Source organism: Polyodon spathula, chromosome 9, assembly GCF_017654505.1.
Source record: "Polyodon spathula isolate WHYD16114869_AA chromosome 9, ASM1765450v1, whole genome shotgun sequence".
Taxonomy (NCBI): Eukaryota; Metazoa; Chordata; class Actinopteri; order Acipenseriformes; family Polyodontidae; genus Polyodon; species Polyodon spathula.
The window spans coordinates 48,231,831-48,256,950 of NC_054542.1; positions in this window are offsets into that span (position 1 = coordinate 48,231,831).

The following is a 25,120-nucleotide window of genomic DNA, read 5'->3' on the forward strand; positions in this document are numbered from 1 at the left end:
ATATATGATATATATATATATACTAATATATATATACACACGCAAGCTCCGGACAATTTAACCACACTAATTTTACAACATTTCATTATTTTCTGGTTCAATTTAAGTGAAGCTGAAACAGCTTCCAGTAAAAATTATATATTTATTACATTATTACATTTTCATACAAAATACAGAACAAATTTATTTTTGTTATTTACTTGTACATTATGTTTCAGCCTCTTAAAAAATATATTAAAATGTTCTATTATGAACCTTTGTTATTCTGCTGTTCATGTTATATCAATAAATATGTAACTGGACCCTGCCAGATTTGTTCAAGCTAACATTAGTTAAATTTTACATGAAACACATACACTTTCTGTTGATTTTAGTGGCCGTCTGGTAATGGTTATGGCAATTCAATCAAATCATTTCTTCAAGTATTGCATTTTAACATAGATGCTTTTCTTGTTCACAGCCATGACAGCTCAAACCAAAATAAAAGCATTAATGTAAGATTACAAACTATTTGTATCCACAAAACTTAAATTTACATTTTGAAATGCATACCAAGAAGGACATACTTGCAAATTGATTAACTTATTGAATTTAATAAGACAACTTAATCTTATTCAAAATGAATGGAAATATAATTTTGCTCAAGAAAAGCTTCACACACAATCTCAAATGGTGATTCTGAATTTGAAATGGCAGAGAACTCCACATGTCTGAGTCACTTCATTACCAGGTCTCTCATAGTGATTGGGGATCTGGGCTGTGCTTCTAAGTGCTCAACTGGTCTGTTGCACAATGTAGTTATGGGTCAGAGAACTTGTTATACTGAATGCAAAAATCTGCTGTGTGTCAAGTCTTTCAATGATAATAACCAAAACACTGGGTTGAAATGTTAATTGCAAGTGACTGGTCACTGCAGTAGCAAAATGGTCAAATGTATAGAGAACCCATGATGTTTTCAAGAAGAAATCTACTTTTATTAATATTGCTTTAATGTTTTGATAACTTCTGTATGGTTATGCCCTTTACCAGATTGTTTGTGTGAGTTTATTATGAAAATACACACGCACGAGGGAAAATATAAGCACTTAAATACATAAAATAATAATGAAACAGTTAAAAAGGATTGGGTATGCACATCTTTCCTAAAAGAAATATACTTTTTGATTAATCAAACTATATATATAAATTCTCTTGATATATAAATGAATTGGTTAAAATGCATGTGTCAGGGTAAGAAAACCAGGTTAAAATGAATCTGTAGTTGAAACCCTGCTCTCTGTGCTGTCATTTAAATTCACTCACAACATGAATTTAGGTCAGGCCACAATTTTCTTTCCTGATATTTTTCACCCACTTACATGCTTTAAAAAGTAAAGTACAGAGGCGTTTCAATGGGTTCATCTTGAAGACAAACTCATATTCAAATGTATAAAATAGGGTATATATCAACGGTATCTTTTTACAGCCTGTGTGATGCTGTATATCCCTGCCTAAAAACAGTGTGAGCTTGCAGCTTGAGGTGTAATGTTACACTCAGCTTCCTGAATGAAAGTGGGAACAGCTGGAATGCTGGAGCTTAAGAAAACGATGCTGAGCTGAGCTATACAGGCTGCATGACTGCACTCAACTGAACTTACCATCAATGTAAAAGTGTTTTTTACAATGTAAAAGCTGTTCCTTACAACTATGGCCACACGTTTAGCATCACCTTAAAGAATGAACTCATTTTGCTTCATGAAACCTGCTGAATAATGTTACATTAACATATTGAATTCAATGCCTCTTTTTAGTTTTCAATACACTTAACAAACAACTGACTAAATCTAACTTCTAGACTTTTGAAATATCGTTTCTTTAGTTTCTTTGATAACATGATGTTAAATAAAATATCGTTCATATCGTTTTAATCCTACAATTCTAGGTGATAAACTTTTGGCCATAGCTGTATACATGTAGGTAGACTAGCACTGTAGAACCACAAGCACTCCTGACTAAACAGCAGTGTGACTGACTGATAAGAAAAGGCGAACCAAAATGTTACTGCCCAATAAACGAATCATCCATGACATGTAGGTAGCCATTTTCAAAGCAGCGTCATGAGCTTCCTGATGAGTTCAAAGAGCAGCTTTTACAATTTTAACATTTCTAACAAACAATACCAGCTTGGACAGCTTAGAAATGCTAATCTGACCCCCGTATTTTTTGACATGCCAAGCAATACCACAGTTCACAAATTGGGAGAGAAACAGGTGTGAGTAAGGGAAGTCCTAGGGTGTCCTGTGGGAGCATCCCACTGAAAAACACCTGGTCCTGAAAGGGTTAAGCAGTGCTGCTTTTGAGCATGGGGTTTTACTTGTCAACATTTTAAAAAACAAAAATCGATCCCGCCTATCAGCCTCATGCCTTTCTGCCCTGATGCATATCATCCAGTATGTGTAAGATAACTACGGAAACCTTTGATCCTGAACTCAGGATCAAAGGTTTGACAGGGGTGCAAATCATTTTCATAATTGGTGCTAAACTGTTTTGAAAGGTCAGCGCCAGAGAGCCTACTGGTGCTAAATTATTAAATACCACCCTAATCAAGCCTCCCTTACAACTTCTCACACGACACAAACCTTCTCTCCTGTGCATGTGGATGAGTAGTTTAAGTAGTCCAGACCCAATGAGAAACTATCATCGGTGTTTATCTATGGTTGAATAATAATAATAATAATAATAATAATATAATAATAATAATAATAATAATAATAATAATATCTACTGGAGCCAGAATTTAATGTGGCTCGCTCCAAATATGCACCTCTGAACTTTGACATCTCAATTGTTTGAACTGTCAGAGGAGGAGGTGGTGCTAGACAGCGACTTGGCTGATGACCCCTAATTTTGGTGCGTACCAAACCATTTTTGTTGGTACTCACATGAGAACCTAAAGTTAAAAGTTATGTGAACTTGTGCTAATAATGCTTTGCTTACTGCGCTAACAAACAGATGTCAAATCATGAACCAGTATTTCCAGCTGCGTTTAATAGGACCCGTTATATCAATAACAAGGCTGAAAGCAAAAATGCCTTTGGGCTATGCTGCTATAAAGATATTGGTGTAATTTGCCTGGAAAATATAAGACCTGACATGGCACCCCTGGGACCAGGGTTACAATAATGGGAAAGCTGGCAGCACCTCGATACATCTGGGATGAGACCTTCTAATTCAGTTTCACGCATTCATTTTGACAACACAAGCTGGAATTGTCAGTAAAGTCAGTGACCTCTACCAATGCAGTAGTAAATTATCATGGGTTATAGCTTTATAATAACAGGATGGCTTTGATATGTAGCTGGAAAGACAGACTCTGTGTGTGAGTTATTGATTTCCAGTAAAACAGCATTTAATATTATATTATGTTTGAGAAGCAGGCCCTTATTTTGTGTCAGTTGATCTTATTTTCCAACATTTTTACTGCAGCAAAAAAGAACATATTATATTAAGTGCTATCCATTTGGTCTGCTTGTATTTATTACATAATGCATTTACTGCACAAAAAGGCCCTGTAACTTTAATCACAGAAAAGCTTTTTCAGTCACACAGACACCATCCTCAGCTGCAATACAAATTCCATCAGCTATACTGGTACTCCTATGGGGCTCTTTTTAAATTCAGAAACATATCTTCAGAACTAGAATAAACTACCAAATCAGATGTTACTCCCATAAAATCCCTTTGAAATGTAAATGCATTTGCAGCCATTATTTAAAAGTGTTACCTTGCCTTATTCTGTTTTCACAGTGGTTACTGTCATTACAAAGGAATGCTGCTGTGGTGCTCCATTTGCATTCAGGGGTCATCACAAGTTCAAATCCTATACCCCTTCCCAGTCAGGCTAGACCTCGGGTTGGGTTCGGGGGCAAGGGGGGGGGGGTCTCTTAACTCAGGCACGTCGTGGAGTTAGTTGTTATTATTGATCCCTTGACCAACAGCCTGTCACTCAGATGAGCCAGAATGGGTATAGTTCACCCATGCATTGGTTATTGGTCACCCCATTAGGTACAAACACGTGTTCATGAAGGTAGTGGTGTATGGGGATTATAGGGAGTGAAAGAAAGGTAAAGTACAGTTACAAGTCATAGTTGTCTTTGTGTCAGTTGTCAATACAAAAACGAACCCAAGCCAAAATGTCAATTCTAGCATGAGAGATGTATGAAATTGTTTTGGCATCACTGAACAGTATGTTGACTCTATAAGTGTCACTGATTAACATATTGAGGAGCAAAAGAGTCCTCAGCATTGATGTTGGCAGCATATTAAAAGTAAAGTGTTAGTTACTAAATTCAGTTCGATGCCAGTGATATTCTGCACAAGCTGTTACTGCACTAATGTAGAAAATCAAATCTAAATTGCTTTGGAGCAGACTGGATACCAGGTGGAAATTTCATTTTAATCAGAAGGAAATTCACCTGTTTGCACAGGGGAGTCACTTATCAGGAACTGTACAATGAAATTAGGGTGCGGTCAATTGGTCATGCTGTTTTTCAGCCCAACAAAAATGAGACAATGTGACCAGGAAGACACCCTTTGACCTTGATAATGCCAGCTTTAAGACTTCCGTTATATAGGGCTCAATGAACAGCTTTCTTGGATCAGAATGGGTAGCCTTTAAAATAAAGTGTTAAAAAGGCTGTAAAAAAGAAAATAAAATGCATTTACTTTTGTCTATTACACCGAGAGCTCCCCCAAAGGTGGGTGCCTTGAAGAACTTCTGTTGTCGCCCCCCTCCAGTTGTTCGTATTTCACTCCAATCTGTCACAGGCCAGTGATCAGGTTAATAGTCTGAAGAAAAAGCTATCTTGTCAGGTTAAACTAAACTTTCATCTTGACTAGATCCCTTCCGTGGCGAGATGTCAAATAGGGAAATTGGAAGAAACCTCTTTAATGATCCATTCAATTTATCTCACCAAGCAGCTGCTGCCAGAAACACATGCCAGACTGACTGACAGCCGGAACTTTCAACGGGAAGAAATGGCTATTTATTACCCACCCCCCCTCCTCTCTAGAGTTCAGAAACAGGAGAGTGGGTGAACCAGGATTTATGCACAGAGCCGTTATCAGATGTTTGCAACCCTGAGCAGAGCTTTTAGTATTCATGATTGACCAGCGCAGCACAGCCTCTCAATTCACAAAGATTGTGTGAGCCGCTCGGCTCGGAAGCCTTCCAAGCATCTCCGGGCATCAAAGCAAGCTGACATTTAATTGAAATGTTAAGATGGACAGCTGCTTTTAACGCTTTCATTTGAAATCCTAATTATAGTTTCTTTAAGGTGGATAGGATAGTTCACAGCAAGAAAATTCGAAGACACTTAGGAGTGCATCCAAATATTAACTTAGGTGCTTAAAAAGAATTAACCATTTACAAAAAAACATTAGCTAGAATTTGATGACAATGAAACAAAGGGGATATCTTAATTAACATACATAGCAAAACTAGGTATTTAAAATTTATGATAAAAATACATTGTAATGGGTGCCGAGTAATGGGTACAAACGAGTATTTGTAACTAGCATGGCAACACCCACCCCCTTACCCGGCCAAATATGAGTAATACAGATTTAATTTTAATACTATTCATTATTTGGAGAGAATATATATATATATATGTTATATGCATTGAATCAGTTTCTAGGTCCAATAGGGCATCAGATAAAACAAGTGTATTTGTGCATTTTTGAGTTTTTTGCAGTTTTGCAATTTGGGCTGACTGGTCGCCACTTGAACCACGCAATCTCAGGCATCTCATATAATTTCATAATAAATAAACAGTTTTGTTCACAAAAATTAAAATGACACATTAGGACTTGAAAATTATAAAGAAAATGTGTTATTGTTAAATAAACATTAAAACACTATGCGGTCAGTTTCTGAAAAGGGATTATCCCAGTACTTCCATTGACGTCACCCGAGTAAATCAGAGTGTGAGTATTCTTATGAGTATTAGTTTCCAAGTACAAGTAATGGGCTCTCTGCACACCCCTAGATCTTTAAACAAAAGGTAATACATCTTGATTTTTTTTGTACCATACAAACATTGACAGAATGAGCTGTCTATAATTGTTTTTTATTACTATCAACAATCATTATTAAGAAAATGTAAATAGTTTTTTTTTTGTGGAAATAATTATTGGGCACATCAATTGGTTACATTTGAGGAGTGTTGTTTTTCAGATCGTAATTGAAATTGCATCATTCACTATTTGCATCAGTTAATATCTTGTGTATTAAATTGATTTGTCAGAAATGTAAAAAGTTGACTTTTACTAAAACATTACTTTGTTCACATCAGCTTCAGATCTCATACAGGAATGCTATGTACTATAAGTTCAATTCTCTTCAAAATGACTACAGTAGCCGTCTCCTATTATGTTACTTTAGCTTCAGTGAACACCTGCCAGATTGTAATGTAATCAGCTGTAAATTGTGAGTATATGTCAGGAATCGTTTTACAGCACTGTGCAGTAAGGAATTCCAGAAACGTCTCTGTTAAGATGAGGAATCCATGTTATTTAACCCCAGCCTTTTTAAAGATTCCATGATGTCCTCGCTACTCAACCTATGGGCTAGGAGTATTACCATTAGGTACAGCACATCCCAGGGGAATCTAAGAGAGCAAAAGTAAAGGATGCTGGTGGCTCAAAGGGATCCTCTGTGCCTGGCTCAGGATTTCCTCAGATATTTGCCTTATGTGGAATGGTCCTTTTGAGCATATGAGAGGTGGGCAGGTTGAGTTCCAGCATAGGGGTGATAACTCTAGCCTTGTAGTACTGACTGGGTCCACTCATTCTTATCAATGTCTAATGGTACGACTGCAGGACTTCAACAAAGCCAAATTCCAACACAATGTGGAAAATACCATGCCAACTTCAAAAGTGAATCGTTATCAATTCCCAACTAAATACCTTGTCCATCAATGCACTCCCTTGTCCAGGGCTCAGCCACATTGTTTGTTTTAAATTATACATTAGGGGGGGGGGGGGGGGGGGGGGGGGGGGGGGGGGGGGGGTTCAGTGTCCCAAATCTATCATGCTGGCAAATTATAGGTATGACATAGATTTTGTTTCAATCTCCCACTAGTGTGCCTGCCATGGGTTTTCTATCAAACTGGAATACAAATAATAAATAAAGTTGGCCTAGTTTTCAATAAATCCAATGACTGTTAGGTTTGAGTTCAGTCCTTCATTGTAGTGTGTGACCTGCATACCAAAAGGCACCCCAACATACCTCCTGTAGTTGATTGATTTGTATTCTCACAATGCTGGTCCACTTTCTGGGCATCCATCACTCAATTGGTTGCATTCCACACCTGATTTTTCCTCTGCTGAGAGGTGGGAAGGTCTGGTTGAGGGCCAAGATGTCATTTACTCATTTTAGACTGCCCATATAGTCAAGTGACAAGGTGGGTTCATTTTTCAACTGTGTTTCGTACACACTAGTAGCCGTGCATTCCTTTCAATGGCATTTTATTTGGGACTCAGAACAGCTGTGCTTTACAAAACCACTATAATCGTATTGGAATTATTTTTTTGGAGACATCAGCAAATTTTGGAAATGCTCTCTCTTTGTTATTGGTTGGCTCTCACACGCACACACACACACACACACACACACACACACACACACACACACACACGCACCACGGATCATAACGTATTCTCTCAGAACTGGTGGAATTGTGACTCAAGCCCGAGGATCACAGTCAAAGAGATTTACTCATGTAGGAGGAACATAGAAATCTGGAGTAACAAGTTTAACTTTCTTTCCCTGCCATAGTCACAGTTAATACTGGTTCAGAAGGAATATACTCATTCCTAAAACCGTTGCCAGCAGTTAAAATGAAAGACAAACTATCCGATACAATACAAAAGTTTTATTCAAGCACATCATATCAAACATCTGACAGCTGAAACACTGTATTTAAATGAACAATTAAACACAAAAGGGTTTGTTTTCTAACTTCCCGCATATAAAACACTACTTCAAAAAATGAAAAACTGTAATAAAATAAACATTTTCAAAAGAAACTAGGGTGTAAACAGATGTAAACAGGTATACGTATATACAAAACTAATTCTTTTTTAATTTAAAACGAAAGTAACATGTTTTCTCTCACGTGTGCCACTCGGTGCAGCACTGAATCTAGGTTGAGCTGCAGCACTCTGCTGCTTTGCAGTTTTCTGATGGAAATGTTTCTGCTGAAGCGCTGTGGCTAGCTTCAAGATGAAAGCTCTCCTGCTGATATTTTCCCCAGTGCATTCCTTGTACAAAACAAAGGAATTGATGGCTGTCAGGTCCAGCAGAGATAACAACAGGCTTGTATATATGTCACAAGATGACCAAGGCAAATTAGGGTTTTGTTTTGTATTGCACAATTGTTTTTTATGTATTTTATTTATGATTTTGTAAGCACTTTTTTTGGTGTGTTTCCTTTTTCTGTTTGTGATTTAATAATATTTTGGCACGTTTTGATTTAGTAAATCACATTTGTATGTTTTGTTGCACGAGTGTATTGGTGAATGACATGCCTTGCTGAGATGGATTACCAGCTGAAACTCATTGAAAATTTAAAAGGGCTTTGATTGAATATGACCAGGGATTGGATTAATGTGGCCAGGTGGCCGCAGTGTTTTTTTGTATTTCTAGGGAGTAGCAGTGGATACAGGCATTCTTGTGAAGAGAAGAAAGGAAAAGAGAGAAAGTGAGAGATTCGTGACAGAAAGGAAAGAGAATGGGCAACTGAAAATGAAACGGAAATGAAACAGCAATTGAAAGTTAAACACAGAGAAGAGCTGCAATAGGGCGAGAGAAGGAAAGTGGATCATAATTCTATATGAGGGATTCCTTTGTTCTGTTCTTCAATCAACATAATGACAGGAAAAGGACATTTTAATTTGGATTACACTAAGTGGTTTACTTATATCATGAGTCATACACAGCTATGGCCAAAGATTTTGCATCACCCTATAGAATTAACAAATTTTGTTTCATAAAGTCAAAAGAAACCTGCTGAATAATGTTAACGTATTGAATATCAAACCTCTTTGTAGTTTTCCATATACTTAACAGACCTTGTACTACTATTATGACTTCTGGTAAAGTAGGTATTATAAAGCCCAACATTTCCTTTACACCCATGATGTTCCCTGTTGAAGACGATTCTTCCTCAAGCTAAACATGCAGAAATTTAAACCAACATCCCAGCACTGAATGTTAAAGGAACAGACTTTTTTATTTTCCTGCATGCTTTAGTTCTATACAGTTTGCAAATGTGACAGAGAATTCAAAAGCACGGTCAAGCAAGACGCTGAGCTCAGTAAAGATTATTGCTGACATTACTGCCAGTTGTCCATCTTCCACATTTCAGTTTCAGATGGAAGGTTTGAAATGTAAAATAGTGTTTTTGCTATTAGAAGGAATTTTTAATGGATTTATGTTCATGTTCATGAAGCGACTGTTTCTGAGATTTTAATAAGAATTTACCAGCTTTTGAAGTTAACAACCTCGCTACTTTTTTTTTACTTTAATGAGACCATGCTGGTTGTCTCTTCCAAAGGAGACTAGCTCTAACAGCACAAGCCTCTCCATGTTTTATTTATTTAAAATGAAGTGTTTATAAGAGTGTCCAATTATTTTATATCTGTTTTTCCACCCAGTTTGAATGTCACCACTGCAATTAATTTACCAAGTAGGAGGACTGAAGATCAACAGGAAATTTCCTTTACCACTGTCAAGCCAAGCATCTCCTTTCCATTCTAGAATAGCATTTGAGATTGATATCAGAATTCTCCCTGGAAATGTTATTTCAAATACAAAATAAAATACTATTTTCTATTTTAATTTATAAATAGTAAAATATGTTCATGCCCATGTGTGATGGATGATTTTGTGGATGACGTCAGACCAGGAAATTAATGAAAATTAACAGCAGACTGAGGTATGAATGAAAGCGCTGCTTGCGCAGTTTAATTATAAATAAACAAAATAAAAGGTTTGAACAAACAAAACACTTGTAAAACACACTGGCACATTGGCCAAAATAGACAGACAAAACACAAAACAAAATGAACACGAAATTAAACAAGTATCGTGTTGGTTTAAAGCCAGCATGAGTAGCAATTGTTTGCTTTCAGTATCTGTTCTTACTTATCTCTTTCTGGACAGCCCACCCAATTCAGCCAAAGCTGCAGGTCTTTTATATTGTGTCCAAGGGGTCAACTGGCTATCAATTACCTAATTTACTCCTCAACCACATTCAGCACAGGTTTTATCATATGCATGGTCAACAGCCAATTTATCAATAAGCACCCTCTGTTAACCACCCACTCTCATGATTTTATCTGAATGGGGTATTTTAACCCCATCCAAGCTGTAATAAAATAATAAAAGGCAAGTTTTTACAAAATGAAACAAAACATTTTAAATAATAACCTAATAAATAATATAATACCATCCAGCCCATCAGTCTCATCGTTCCCAATCACGGAATACCAGGCCAAGCCTTTGTTTTGACAGTCACATGGCAGGAGTGGAAATGATGATTTCAATTTGGAGAACGAGTTCTACAAGTGCACCTTTAGATACGAACTTGGTTCTTTTATTTTTTTTAATTCTTCAGACGATTTAATGTCAAATGTCAAAATATGTGATATTGGTTATCAAAGTTTTTTTTGGCAAAATAACTATTTAGAGATACCGAAGAAGATTAAAACATGTCAAATCATCAAAAAACCCAAATTATACCAACGCATTGATTCTCTTACATTTTGACTCGACAACTATTGGCTAAGAAAAAAACAAGTTACAAGTTATTTAAATATAATTGAATCAGTTTGTCCTTGAAGGCAATGATTAAAAGCTGTTTACTCAGGTACTGCAATGTAATGTGATTAATGAATTGTTGCACACCTATAAGTAAAAATTGATCTTATTTCCAGAAAATTAATGATTATAACAATTATTATAATTATGTTCTGCTTCAGAGAGACCTTTCTATAATATTTCTGTAATTCCCCCTAAAAAAGTCCAGGAGCACACTAGCCTTTTTTCTTGATCTATTTTCTCAGATTGCTCCCCTTTTAAATCTTACATTTAAAAAAAAAAAATGAAAACAAATGTTCGAATAGCACTCTCATTAGTTCAGAAATGTGAACACTAAGGTGTTGTCTTCATTTAGACATCACTGGATGCCGGAAGTTGTATTTCTCTCCTTTGCCCTCCCTCTCTCTCTTCCCCTTTCTCTCTGTCTTTCTCTTTCACAGATACAGGTAATTGTTTTGATCCCTCATTAACCAGCCCATTTGAAAAATAAATAAGTTAGGGGCTGTTGAAGACAGATAACTGCTTACTGAAGGTGCTGCTCATTGCCTTATATTGGGAAAGGAACACAAGCGGTATCCAATTTAATATCAAAGTGGTTTTAGACTATTATTGGCTTTTTTTAACTACAGACAACAAACGTTTTTACTAATACATTTGTGAAACAGACCCAAGATCAAAATGTGTGGAATATTTCAGAGACTGTTAAGAAATCTAGGACGGTAGGTTTCAGCTTTGTGCACATTTATTGTTGTCTTGTATGAAGGATGTTTGGAATAACCTGCAAGGGTTTTTTGACTATTAGATCCAGGTGTATTTAGTAGATTCACAGAAAAAATAAAGTGCTGCTTTATAACTCACGTTTGTTCTCTGTTCTATGATGCCAGAAGTAGCAGGACACCCCTGGAACCCACCACTGCATTAGCAAATAACTTAAAACAAATATGCCGTTTCAATAAATGTTGCCCTAGAAGAGGGAAACAATGCAGGTCCTGTATTCTCTGATTGCATCTACCCCTTAGTCTCCCTGTATAGTGTTCCTACAGAACTGGTAAATGTGTTATATATTATTTGTGCATGTAGTTTTGATGATTTAAAAAAAAAAAAACATCACTCCAGCTGTCAACACTGAGCCCAGGATCTTGAAAATACAGTTTTTCAGACTTTAGCCAAGTTATTCCACTCTGCCGTCTATCGGGTATCAATCATGATCGTCTACAAAGCTAGCAGTCTGGGCTTGCCAGTTAAGTGAATGAGATCTGGGGTGCTGTATGAGCACATACTGTAGGGTTCTCGAGACTGATGTTAAATGAATTAGACCAGGGTGAATGTGATCTGGGGTGGGGTACGAGCACATACTGTAGGGTTCTCGAGACTGATGTTAAATGAATTAGACCAGGGTGAATGAGATCTGGGGTGCTGTATGAGCACATACTGTAGGGTTCTCGAGACTGATGTTAAATGAATTAGACCAGGGTGAATGAGATCTGGGGTGCTGTACGAGCACATACTGTAGCGTTCTCGAGACTGATGTTGAATGAATTAGACCAGGGTGAATGAGATCTGGGGTGCTGTACGAGCACATACTGTAGCGTTCTCGAGACTGATGTTGAATGAATTAGACCAGGGTGAATGAGATCTGGGGTGCTGTACGCGCACATACTGTAGCGTTCTCGAGACTGATGTTGAATGAATTAGACCAGGGTGAATGAGATCTGGGGTGCTGTAGGCGCACATACTGTAGGGTTCTCGAGACTGATCTTTAGTTTAGTGTCAGACAAATGCAGCTTCTTATTATGATTCAAGTTGGATGACAAGGAGTTGGATCAAAAGATCATCATAAAAGATGAGTGATTGGCTATACAGCAGCAAGACAGAGCTACCACTCCCAGCTCTGCAAGCACACCTCGCTGCTTACCTCAATCCCCATTCACTTGCAAGCAGAGAATGGTGATTTTGCTGAACTGTGAAGTGTTTTGTGATGTGGACTCGTCCACTGGGGCTAGCTTTGAAGCTTAGCTCTCTTATACCTTAAAGCATGTATGAGAGCTGGATATACACATTGTAAAACCAGTGGGCTGCAGCCTAAAAGGCTGTACATTTAAAACTGCAGACAGAACTTGACAGCCCACCGATCCATTGAGTGTGCCACATCATCAAGCTCTTCTCTAAAAGAGGGAAGAGGAGCTAACCCAGTCATACCCTGCACTCGCTGTGCTGCTGGACAGTACTGAGACTGTCTGGTAACCCATGTGGATAGAGAATACTGTACGCCAGGTTAGGGTTATTTCTTTCTTTTATTGTATGTATTGTGAAACTTTTTTTGATGGTTTCCATCCATTATTTTATTCTTTGCATGGCTGCTATATGAGTGTATATGCTATTATTATTATTATTATTATTATTATTATTATTATTATTATTATTATTATTATTATTATTATTTAATATTTATTTAATATTTATTTATTTATTTATTGTATTGTATTGTCCCACTGTGCTTAGTCTCTGTGATCTCCGCTTAGACCATTACTATGTTTCTGCTTCTGTTCTAACTCTCTTAGAGCACTGTCCTTTTTTTTTGTGTCAAATCTCTGTAGACAACCTTTATCTTTTTTTGAAAAATAATGCTGGTCAGTTCAGTCTGTGCATTAATTGCAGTGCCTTAATCTACCAACCTGGCTGAGATCTGTGTTTCCAGGCTTCAATTAAAGAAGAAGGGATTAGAACTGTTAAAATACATTACTTAAATCCTCACCGTCTGTGACCAGGGGTTCCTAAGGGGTGGCAGTGGAGCCATTCAGATCTATGTCCTCTGGCACGATAGGTCTGGTGGCTTCGCTGTGGATCCGAAGTGCGAAAAATTATGGATTTCAGCCTCCGTTTCCCGCATCGCCGAGGGGTTGCGCATCAGTGAACCGGGATAAAAAAAAAAAATGGGCATTCCAAATTGGGGTTGAAAACCAGGGTAAAAACCATTGGCAATGATTACATTTTACAAAATATAAAATAAAAAAGGAGGTTGAAATTGAAACCTATGCTGCAACAATGTTACTACACACACTGTTGCAGTATAACTCTAAGAAGCACGGAATTGACCAAAAGAGATTCAAAACATACCACATTTCCGGTGAATCAACTGTTATAAAAATATGAACTTAATTAAAGCCTGGTTTGAGGGATGGCTATTTAATTGGTTGATCCAGTGCCATGGTATCCTGTTTTTACTTTATTAGCTTTCAAAATATTTTTTTTACTAAATGTAACCTGCCTTAACAAGCACCATCTTGGTATTGTATTTGAAGTGCCATCTAGGTATTGTGCTCCTCAAAACTGCTCAATTAAACAGACAAATAAACATGGCATATTTTTGATGCGCAAACTACATCAGCTTTCAGAGCTAAACAAACAAACTTGTTTCTATTTATTTCAGCACAAATACTTCCTTAATGGCCTTAGAAGACAAAAGTAGATAAGTGCATATTACTAGATTCTAAGCCTGTATTGCCACATTTATTACCATATCTTTCTCTTTGAATGAATAGGTCATTCAGGTTTGGACACTCCAATGGGATACCTCACATTTTCATTTTAGAATATGCAGTCTATTTTGGAGTTTCTGTGTTGTTTTGGACAGATTATATTGAGCATAGGTTTAAAATTGTGTATGGTTAGTGTCTGATGTCTGCCATGCACTTGGAATGTAGAGAAACTGGAGGGTTGATTAATGTACAGTGTTCTTTGTATTAGTTTGCACTAACTGTATACTAGCCAGCTGTACTGCACTCCAATCAAAAAAGACCTGCTAAAAGGTAAGTAATAACCTACATACAGTACAGACGATAGGCATAGAGTAAAGTACAGTGGAATATATTTTATACCATAACTTTTTGTAATGCAAATATGTATAAAATGTATTTTCTTACAATGGAGCATAGCTTAAATTTTCTTTATGAATTTAAAGTTGTTAATAAGGAAAATACTTCCTGTCATCAATGTCTCCTAAAAAGAAATGACAGGGCCTCTTGTCATGGCCAACAATGACAAGGCCAAACCTGTCATGCATGTTCTTTTTATTTCACTGCAGTTTCTACAACATTAACCTATGTGGTGGAACTGAGATACATTGACATCTTCAATAACAGTCTAACACCTACAAATTCTACATTATTGCATCTGCTACAAATCTAACAACACCAACACTGCCTAAATTGGTCTTTGTTCTGTCATTGTGGCACCCATTAAAAAAAAAAAAAAAAAAAAAGCTGCCCCAGTCTTGCGCCCTGTCACTCCTCAATTTAACAAACACCCAGAGCCATTAATGACTGTCACTGCTGTCTCTGCCACACAACGAATGTTCATTTTCTCTTTCACCGTCTGCCCTTAAAAATCCCATGGGAGTCACTAGAATAATTACTGCCCTAATAATCTATTAAGGTTAGCCTGTCACCTTTTAACATCCACCACCTGGATGAGAGAGCTCAGTGCACAATACATTTATCACTAATAATAAATAACGACAGACTTAATCAGTTTCTGCAAATTCCAATAAATTTGAGGCGTTGAGAGTAATTTGTACAGGAATGAGTTCAAGTCGTCTAATGTCTGTGCTAGGAATATGATTTATATTATTATATGACTATTTGCTACATTCCTGCTTTCACCAAACATGTTTGTTAAGGGAGTAGTGGGGAATAAAAAGGATGATGTTAGTAGAAGTACAAGTGCTGGTATTTTTGTAAAGTCATGATCATTCGTATCTGTATAACATGGAAGATCACCACATCTTGCATGATGACACGGGCCCCTTGATTAGTTAAACAGAACTTGAAGTGAAAAGCGATGAAACACAGTTAATCATTGACTAGAGAAGAGATAAGAAAGAGACACACATGTCTTTACTGTAGGGCCATGTTCACACTATGGTTATAAATTATGATATAGCATTAAAAATCAATACATACAGTGCATAGGAATTACAGCTACCAGAACACGGTACTTCTTATATGACAGAGATTGTCCTTTTGTTCACCCATCCAATGCCATCCAAGGTTTAATCAACTGATCAATCACAATCCTGTCAGAAGCTATTTTTTCCAGTGCTATCAACACTGACGTTAATTGCAATGAAAAAGAGAAGATGGGTTGATCCCTAGCCCACTGTTAACTCTTGCTTTTAACCAATTACATTCATTTCATTTGACCTCCAACTGATAACTTCACAAATCATCCCCTCCATTTCCTGCACAGGGTACTAATGATGGTCAGACCTGACAAGCTGGGTCTAGATTTGTGTGCGTTGACTATCCTTGTTTTGAAATGCGAGAAGAAATCAATAAAACAATGGGATGCTGTCCCAGGCCTATGAATCACATCTTCACTCACAGTATAGTAAAGACAGTTTTAATAAAAAGGCACTTATCATGCCATCCTTTAGGAGTACATTTGGTAAGAACAAAACAAGAAGTACATTTTTTTCTTTCAAAAAAACCCCAAACAAATAACAACCCTACTAACTTGCTCTTTAAGGCTGTAGATATGAGACCATACACTGCATGCAAACGCATGCAAACAGGTATGTTTTGTTATCAACTACACAAATAGTATGTTTTAAGAGTCCACTTTGGTTATGCTGTGTGGTCCTTCAAGCCCACAATGTGAAATATACATAATGAACGTCAGTGCTTGTAAAATTCCATTTTTAAAAAATGAATATTTTATTAACTACAGTATGTGGACTTCAAAGCATGGAGCAAATTGAATTCCATTAAGTATACAGAAAATAATACCAATGTATAGTAACTGTATTCCTAAAGGCAGGTCAGTGAACAATATGACAATAAACATAGTAATAGTGACTCCTCATTAAGTAAAGAGACTAGAGTCATTTCATTATAGAACTTGGGGAGTCTGTTTCAAAAGGTAGCTGTTTTTCAGAAAGACAAAGAGCATCTCAGCTTCTGTTTATTCGTCTTTTTTCAGATTATTATATCGTCTTAGGTCAGGTGACTTCAAGAGTTTATCTATAACAATGTGAGGGCGGCAACAGTAACATCTCTACAAGACAGAACCTCTCCTTCATTGACTCATCTTTATAACACAGCAGAAAAGTTGTACAATTAATCACATTTCAAGTGGAATAGGATTATAAAATGTAATTAAATGGAACAAAAGTACAATTAAGAGATATGCTGACAGAGTTTAAAAGCTGAGGTCAAAACCAACACTAAAAGTGTCAGAAATAACTGGTGAACGCTCTGTTCAAACTACACACTTGGAATAACTAGTGGGGAATAGGCTTTTTAAAGCTGACTTTTTATTAATTAGTAAAATAATGCTACTGCTAAGTTATACTTTTCAAAAGCTCAATTCAAATGACTGGCAACAGTAATTTATAAAGGGGATACTAACTGCCTGAATGCCAGAGCCAGACACTCCACGGAGCGATATTATTTACACATATTTTCATTACAGCAAAGAGACTAGAGGCTTCAGCAAAGGGACGTTACAAGCTATGTATTCAAGCTTTTTGTTGTGCTGCAGTAAGTCATGAAAGAGTTTACTCGAAATCCTGTGTCACTCCTATCTGAATTACCTTGGAGATGGAAGGGAAGTCTGAAGGCACAGCCTTGTCCATAAGAGTAATGAGGGGACCTTGTGAAGTGGGGCTCTTGCTTTGATAATGGAGAAGCATTTTAGCATCACAGCTGAGAGAGGGTTTATTACAGGAATGCTGAATTGTCTGTTACTTGTAGGCAAATCATATAATAAACAAATAAAGAAAAAATTTAATATGCCATTAAAATGTAACATGTACTGCAGTACATCAATGTAAAATCATAGAAAAGTGTAATAACACAGCAAAAGCACAGGGAAATCATAGTTCAGCCACAAATATTAAAATACTGTAATATGTAACCCCAAACCCATTGAAGACATTGAGTAAGACTTTCAGTCATTTGAAATATAATTTTATAAGAAATTTTATAACAAGGTACCAGAGCTGCATTGAATCAGTGTGGAATTAAAACAGCCTCCAACCAACTCTTAGGAGCTCATACAAAGTTTTCAAGCTTTTGGCCCTGTTAGTATAAACGCTTGTATGGAGCTTGCATCTCAAATTTTAATCTGAAGCTGCTTTTTTTCCTGCATCCAGGGAGTTTGAGATGCTCTTGGAGCTTGTTACCTCAGTTTCAATAGACCACGCTTCCATCAAAGCGAGCGAGAATAGTTGGGCTGAACGGCCTTTTCTTGTTCTAGAATTTCTTATACTCTTATGTTCTTATGTAACTTACTTGTTTTGAAATATACAAATGAAGTAAAATCTACTTCTGTCACCAACACAGTAAAGCTCTTGTCTCTTGAACTTGTACTATGCGGCGGGCTAAACTTATAGGAACTTTTGCAACTCGGCTTTCTGGCACAGCCATTTTAATAAACTAAAAAATAAGTTTTTTTTCAGATTGAATGGATTACATCTCTGCTGATCATGAAGCTATTTAGTAGGAAATAAATGACAGCTGAAAATATGGCTGAACAGGTATAGCATTACTGGATTTACTTCATTTCTTCCATGTGTTTAGGCTACTTGTAGTTTTACATTTTCTTTGCTGTATGAGACTTTCCAAACTAGATTATACGTAAAAATCATTGTGAGATCAGTATGAAGTCAATGGCTCTGGAATCAATTCATTAAAGGCAGGGTAAAATCCTGTAGAAAGAGAGGTGTGTGTGTGTGTGGGGGGGGGGGGGGGTTGTTTTTTTGTATTTTAACTCAAGCGTGGATCTCCATAGACTATCACTGAGCTTAAAAGGAACCTGTTTGCGAATGCTATCGAGCTGTTGAGGTTAAGACTTGAGCTGCTTCACAGCTGTGCAGTTTGATTGTTAAGACTCAAGCTGGTTCGCTAGTCAAACAGTGCAGCTCTACAATGATATGTATACATGGTAAAGCATTGTAAAAACCTGGTTAATCATGGTAACTATTTCTACAATATTTCTTCATTAAATATGTAGTCACACAGCATCAGTGTGAGTTGAGGGAGTATAACATTCTGTAGGGTACCTAATTCAAACCTTTTTATCATTATAAATACAGCAGATGGCTACTCTGTCACAAGCATTAATATCCTGTATCTTAATATCTTAATACCCTGTGTATCTAAACAAGGGATTTAGGGGAGCTACCTAATAAAAGCTGAATCAACAATTGTGTGAATTTTGTAATTGTTACAGCTGTGTATAATGGTATTTAAAACAAAATTCATTCATCCAACTTTTTACATATCTGCCCTTACTCTGGTCCCACCACAGTCGGATATGTGGCGGATTACTGTAATACCATTTTTAAAAACTCCTTTTTATACAAGAGAATTGCTTGGTTTGGGATGTTTGCTTTGATTCTCATCTTTGACTATATTTAGCTAACCCCATACTTGAAAGAAACTTTTGTTACTAGATCCTCTACTCATAGACCACATTGACCAATATGTCTGAAAGACAAGCTCACAAAACTGCTGGAGAAGTTACACCCACACGGACAAAGGTGGGTTCCAGAAACCGCAGCTTATTCTTTTCTCAGATCTTCTTCCTTTCTTTCCAAGACATGTGAGCTTGCCCAGACACCCAGACATGGCTGTCTGTCTCTTAACCACCCTTAGAAGTGGCCAGCGTAGGGTACTAAAATTAGATTCAGTATTATGACTTTTATAGCAACAAAAACAAGTGTGATGCATTGGAGCTGTTAATAATTTAAACTGGTTATACTCGCTTTTTTTTTTTAATAACCAACTTGTCAACACCCTATAACTTTAGTGCATACCTCAACACGTAACACATAAAATAACACATGTCAACTGCTTAAATTTGCAGTATGAAGAGTGGGAAGGGTGGATCTCCTGGGAAAGGAAATAGTCAAACTGCTGGGAAACAGACAACACTCAAAAATAGTTACTTAACTTGTTTCCATGTGTATTATGAAGGTTATAAAAAAAGAAAGAAAACCACAACAACAGGAACTACAATTTAGTTTCAGCTAATTTAGTTACAAGCTCTATTTTTAAGCATCATAAGTACTCAAGTGTTTGCTAGAGGATAACTAGGTTAATTTATCCTCCTTCTGGATTTCAATTTTGTGAGAAACGAGTGTGGTTATTTCGTACTGTTGGATTATGCCCTTTCAAACAATTAAACCGAATTTTATAATTGTGCTTGATATGTCAAAAGCAATGTTCAAGCAATGTCAGAAAAGCTCACTGGTTAAACATCACTGGGACCCTGTGTTATGCTTATTCTGGTAACAGCACAATAAGCTTGGTCCAAGTCATTCATTTCCTCAATTACAGCTATGGTTTTCTGGGACCCTCTTTTCCTAAGTGTTAAATTAGAGTTGCCCCTGTTTGTTCAGTTGTGCTGCATTAGCTTTATTATGGCTGAATTACCGAGGCAAATACCAGAGCCATTATGTATTGTTTTACACAGGGGTGAATAGGAAATGAAAGGACCAGCAACTGAGTGGGGAGTATTTTGAAAGTCTGTTTGTTGGGTCAACATCTGAAAACTTCTACTGTATATTTAAAAAAAAGTGTGGAGATTGCTAATATAACAAAGTAAGAAATTCATCTCACTTCAAAAAAGACGCTGTTGCATATTTTTATGCTGGTGAATTTGGTGCTCTTGAGAGGGGTCAATGTGTCAACATATTTGGTTAAAGTTGTTTCGGATCAAAGGGGTCTACTCAATTGATCTAAAGTAGGGTGGGTCTAAATATTGCTGTTGTTTAAATAACAAAGAGAATGGGACATAGTGGAAGCCAACATGCCTAACAGAGTGTGGGTCCCTTTTGTGCAGTGTAGAAAGGAAGTGCAAAAGCAATTTTAGTTGCTATTGTAACAATTTGTTATATAAAATTATTCTTCCATAATTTAAACTGGTAATACTTGGTATACTAAAATAAACAGACATTTCAATTTAGATTCAAGTCATTTGAACACAGTAACTGCAGTCATATGTAGAGGTACAGCAAATAACACTCTGTGGGGTTTGTTTTGTGATGTGTACTAATGTTCATGGAGGGTGAGGTGGTCAGGTTGAGACCACCAAACTCAATTCAATTGACATGAGCTAGAGAATTAATCTCTTTGGAAATGTGTATTTATATAGGATGTGTCTGATAGTGCAGTGTAGTCCCTTTAATATTGCTGTAATCAATGTATACTGTCATTAATCTGTACAGAGCAGTGTAGCTTTACAAACTGAAGACATTCTACTGTTGATTGGTTATGAACACAAAGGTTAGTGGTTAAGGGGCAATAGCACTGGGAAAAAAGTTAAACAGTAGTTCTCTTTGAAATGTTTACTGCAAATAAAACCAGCAAAACACAGTAAAGCAATGCAAGCATTATATAGAAAACAAAGGTATGATGATGCTAATGCTTTGGCACATGCACAGGGCATGCATTTCGCAATGCACATGCACCATTGTAGACTTTTACATGGGTTGTACCTTTGTGTGAAGTACTGTATTAACGGTGCATGGATTTCTGAAATATAAAATTCAATAAATACATACCTGTGACGCCAACAGTGTTGCCACTTAATTGTGTTGTGTATTTGTTCTGACTGACCATGAGCTGAGAAAATGTGGGGCAACTCCATATACTGTATAGCTCCTGAAGTCACTTGGAAGCAGATTAATCTCTTGGTTAATTTTTAGAATCACTCACATTTCAGTTTCTGGATTGCATCTGGTAACGAGAGCTTATGTGACAATCTTTAAAGATTCCCAATGGGGGATAATGTCATTGTTAAGGTATGGTTTCAACAGAGCTTCTTGTTCATGGGCCTCCTAATAAGATGGATACAGGGCTAAATCTTTATAAGGTTAAGCCTATCTTTAATGAGGCTAGCCTCTGCATGGAAAACCCAAATGCACAGCTGCAACATGCATCATCCTAAAAACAGACTAAGCTATTTCACACAGCTAGCAGAAAAACCTACATTGAAGGGACATTTTTAAAGAATCAATTTATATGTGAACATATATGGCACTATCTTATTGTAATTCTGTGTATTAAAAATCCTTTCTGTAAATAGTGGGCGGCAATGAGAGTTTCAAGATTCCATGGTTGACGGTAATGGCTTTTGTTCAGATGATGTCCTTTTTACTCTAGTTGTTTTCTTTCTAGAATGATCTGTACAGTTTATATACCCTCCCTCAGCTTTCCACTTGCAGTCTAATGTTGTCACATTGTATGTATTGGATCAACTTATTTGTTTATAATTCTACAGCTTGTTTGACGTGCTGTTCCTTTCCATTTTAAAGCATATACAGCATCATGAAAGGTGCTGTCAAAAACGCTATGTGTATGCTGCAGTACAAGAGGCTAGTATACAGCATATGTAATGATCACTTCCTAAAACATCTACAATATACTTTGATACCCTAAACAAGAGATTAAGCAGCAGGGTGATTGTAAATACACAACCACACATGCAAATACATCACAAAAAACAGTCAACTTGTTTCCATTTTAAATTAAAAATGTTGCTTTGAAAACTACCCTGCCGTATGTGTAATTACTATGTTACTACAGTGCAATCAGAGGTGAAGGTAAACCAGTCCAGGCCGGTACTGCTGTGTACCGGCAAAACTTTTCTCACGGACATTTTATATTTGGACTTATCAAAATGATTAGGCTACATCTTTTTTTTTGTATTTAAGCAAAATAACTCGCTGTACCTCAGCTGTGTTTTTCAGAAAGAAGCAAAACCTACTTCTTGCAGTGGAAATTCTTACAGCTTTTGTGAACTAAAATCTTGGTGGCCTGAATTGAAGTGAATACTGACAGAGAATTGTGAGGGTCTGGAATCAACTCCCCAGTAATGTTGTTGAAGCTGACACCCTGGGATCCTTCAAGAAGCTGCTTGATGAGATTTTGGGATCAATAAGCTACTAACAACCAAACGAGCAAGATGGGCCGAATGGCCTCCTCTCGTTTGTAAACTTTCTTATGTTCTTATGTTCTTATAAGATAAAGGCATGCAGCTATTCCACTGTATTACTTGGTAGAATGATTAACTGTGATACACTGCTCCTTCTAATTGCTTTTAAAAAGGAACAAGTACAGAGCAAAAACTAATAGAGTACCGGTGAGAAATGAAAGTTACTTTAACGTTTGAGTGCTATTACAATGCATACTGAGACACTCAATATAACATAACACTCAATATAATAATTTACCAACCACAGTAGATAAGAAATACATACTAAAGGAAATTATGGTTCATTATAGGTCATTATATGGCCATATACTCGATTCTGCCGAGTCAATATAAACTTCTTCTATGTTATGTATGTGTAGTATATTTAACATATATGTTATGAATTTAACATACAAGTATCTCTATTGTTGCATACAAGGAAAGATTTAGCATATAAGTGTGATTGCTTCTGGGGAATCCTTGTAACTACTATCCATATACCTCTGTCTCATTACAATACTTATATGGTTCAGTGAAATTATAAGAAACTGACCTTAGTTGTACTAAAGTGCAAATGTGGTTCATATGAGTTTGCTTGCATTAAACATATAAGGACAGGTATAACTTTCACAAAAGTGAAATTATAAGAACCTTGACAGAATAAACTGTTGTGCACATGTGATTTATATAAGTATACTTATATGAAACATATGCATTTTAATATGTTCTCTTTATATGAAAGTGGCCATAATCAATAGTTAGGACATATACTTCTAATTGAAAATATCTCATATGGAACATACTGTGGTATACATACCCTATATATATATAATGTGTACATATAGAAATTATATATATATATTTTTTTTCCATATGGGTACCACATCAACTTTGAATTGTATTTCACCAGCCAATAAATCTGCTAACTGCACTTTTGATTGTTTAGTGTGACTGTGTGCTGTGTTCTAACTTTGGCTTTTAAGCATGCCTAACTGTAAACACAACTTGGACGTTCCCTAGGCAGAATCCGATAATTAAATGAAAACAAATATTGTTGAGTGAAATATAAAGGAATATTTTGCAAACACTAACAAAAATGTACAAAATATAAAACCATGTAACAGCACTGTAAAATACCAGGGTTTCTAGCTGCCTGTTCTGCAAAAATATAATATTAGAGAACATTGCAGTATATTCTAAAGAATATTTTAAACTACTGTTGAATGTTTACATTCAGAATCTGCCAAACCTTTTTCTACTACCCATAAATCCTAATAACTTCTTCTTGGAGAAAAAATAAACACACACACACACACCCGCATACACACACACACGCACACACACACAAAACAAAAACCTTCACTTTCACATGTAACTAGACTAGTCCATGTACTAAATAAAAAAAAAATATAAACAATGTGGCGCATATGCAACTGTTTGCATTTGCCTTTGGCATGCAACGCATTAAGAGGGTTGGTTGCTCCAGTACAACAGTGAGCGTAATTGCATTCTGGGTCTTCTGGTTATAGTGGAAAATGATTGGCCTTCAATAGGAAAAAGTGATCCTTCTCAGAGGTTGATTTTGGCATTATTTCCCATTTCTAAGCCCTACACTCGTCCATGTGTGGAAGGCTTAAATGTGCCATATGCACCCTCTTAGATTTTACTTTGAGAAAGTTAGACTTACTCTGACTCTGTCAACTAGTTGTTACATACATAGCCATTCAGAGATCAATGCACAACTTCAGCAGAAGTAACAGATGAATGTAGCATATGGAATGATTCAACAGTTTGGCTCAAAGTCTTTCCCTCTGTGTGACGGAAGTCGTCCTCAATTGAGGTGCAGCTTGGTCAACGCTTGTCAACCAAAGCCGGGCAATGGGGGACCATCGGCCCCTCAGGAGGGAGATACAGTTTCAAAGGAGACAGTGGAGAAGCAGAGGAGAAAGTCTGTCTTTCAGCACATTTTGAGAAAGGTGATCTTTTCACTTGCTTTTTAATTGCACCTCAACTGGTGTTATTATCCAGTGCTTTGGCTCAGCTACTTGTTGCTGCTGATACATGCACACAAATTACATGACAGTGGCTGGGATCATGACTCACGTATGAAATGTAATGATATGACAGATAGGGACAGCCGCTTTCCAAATCACACACTAACACCTTTACATTAACACTGTATCCTTCATTTGTATAATAATTGTGGCTAAGCTGAGGTTTTTGAAACATTGTTTTCTTTGCAAGAGCTTCCTTGACACAACAGAGTACCAGTTCCTT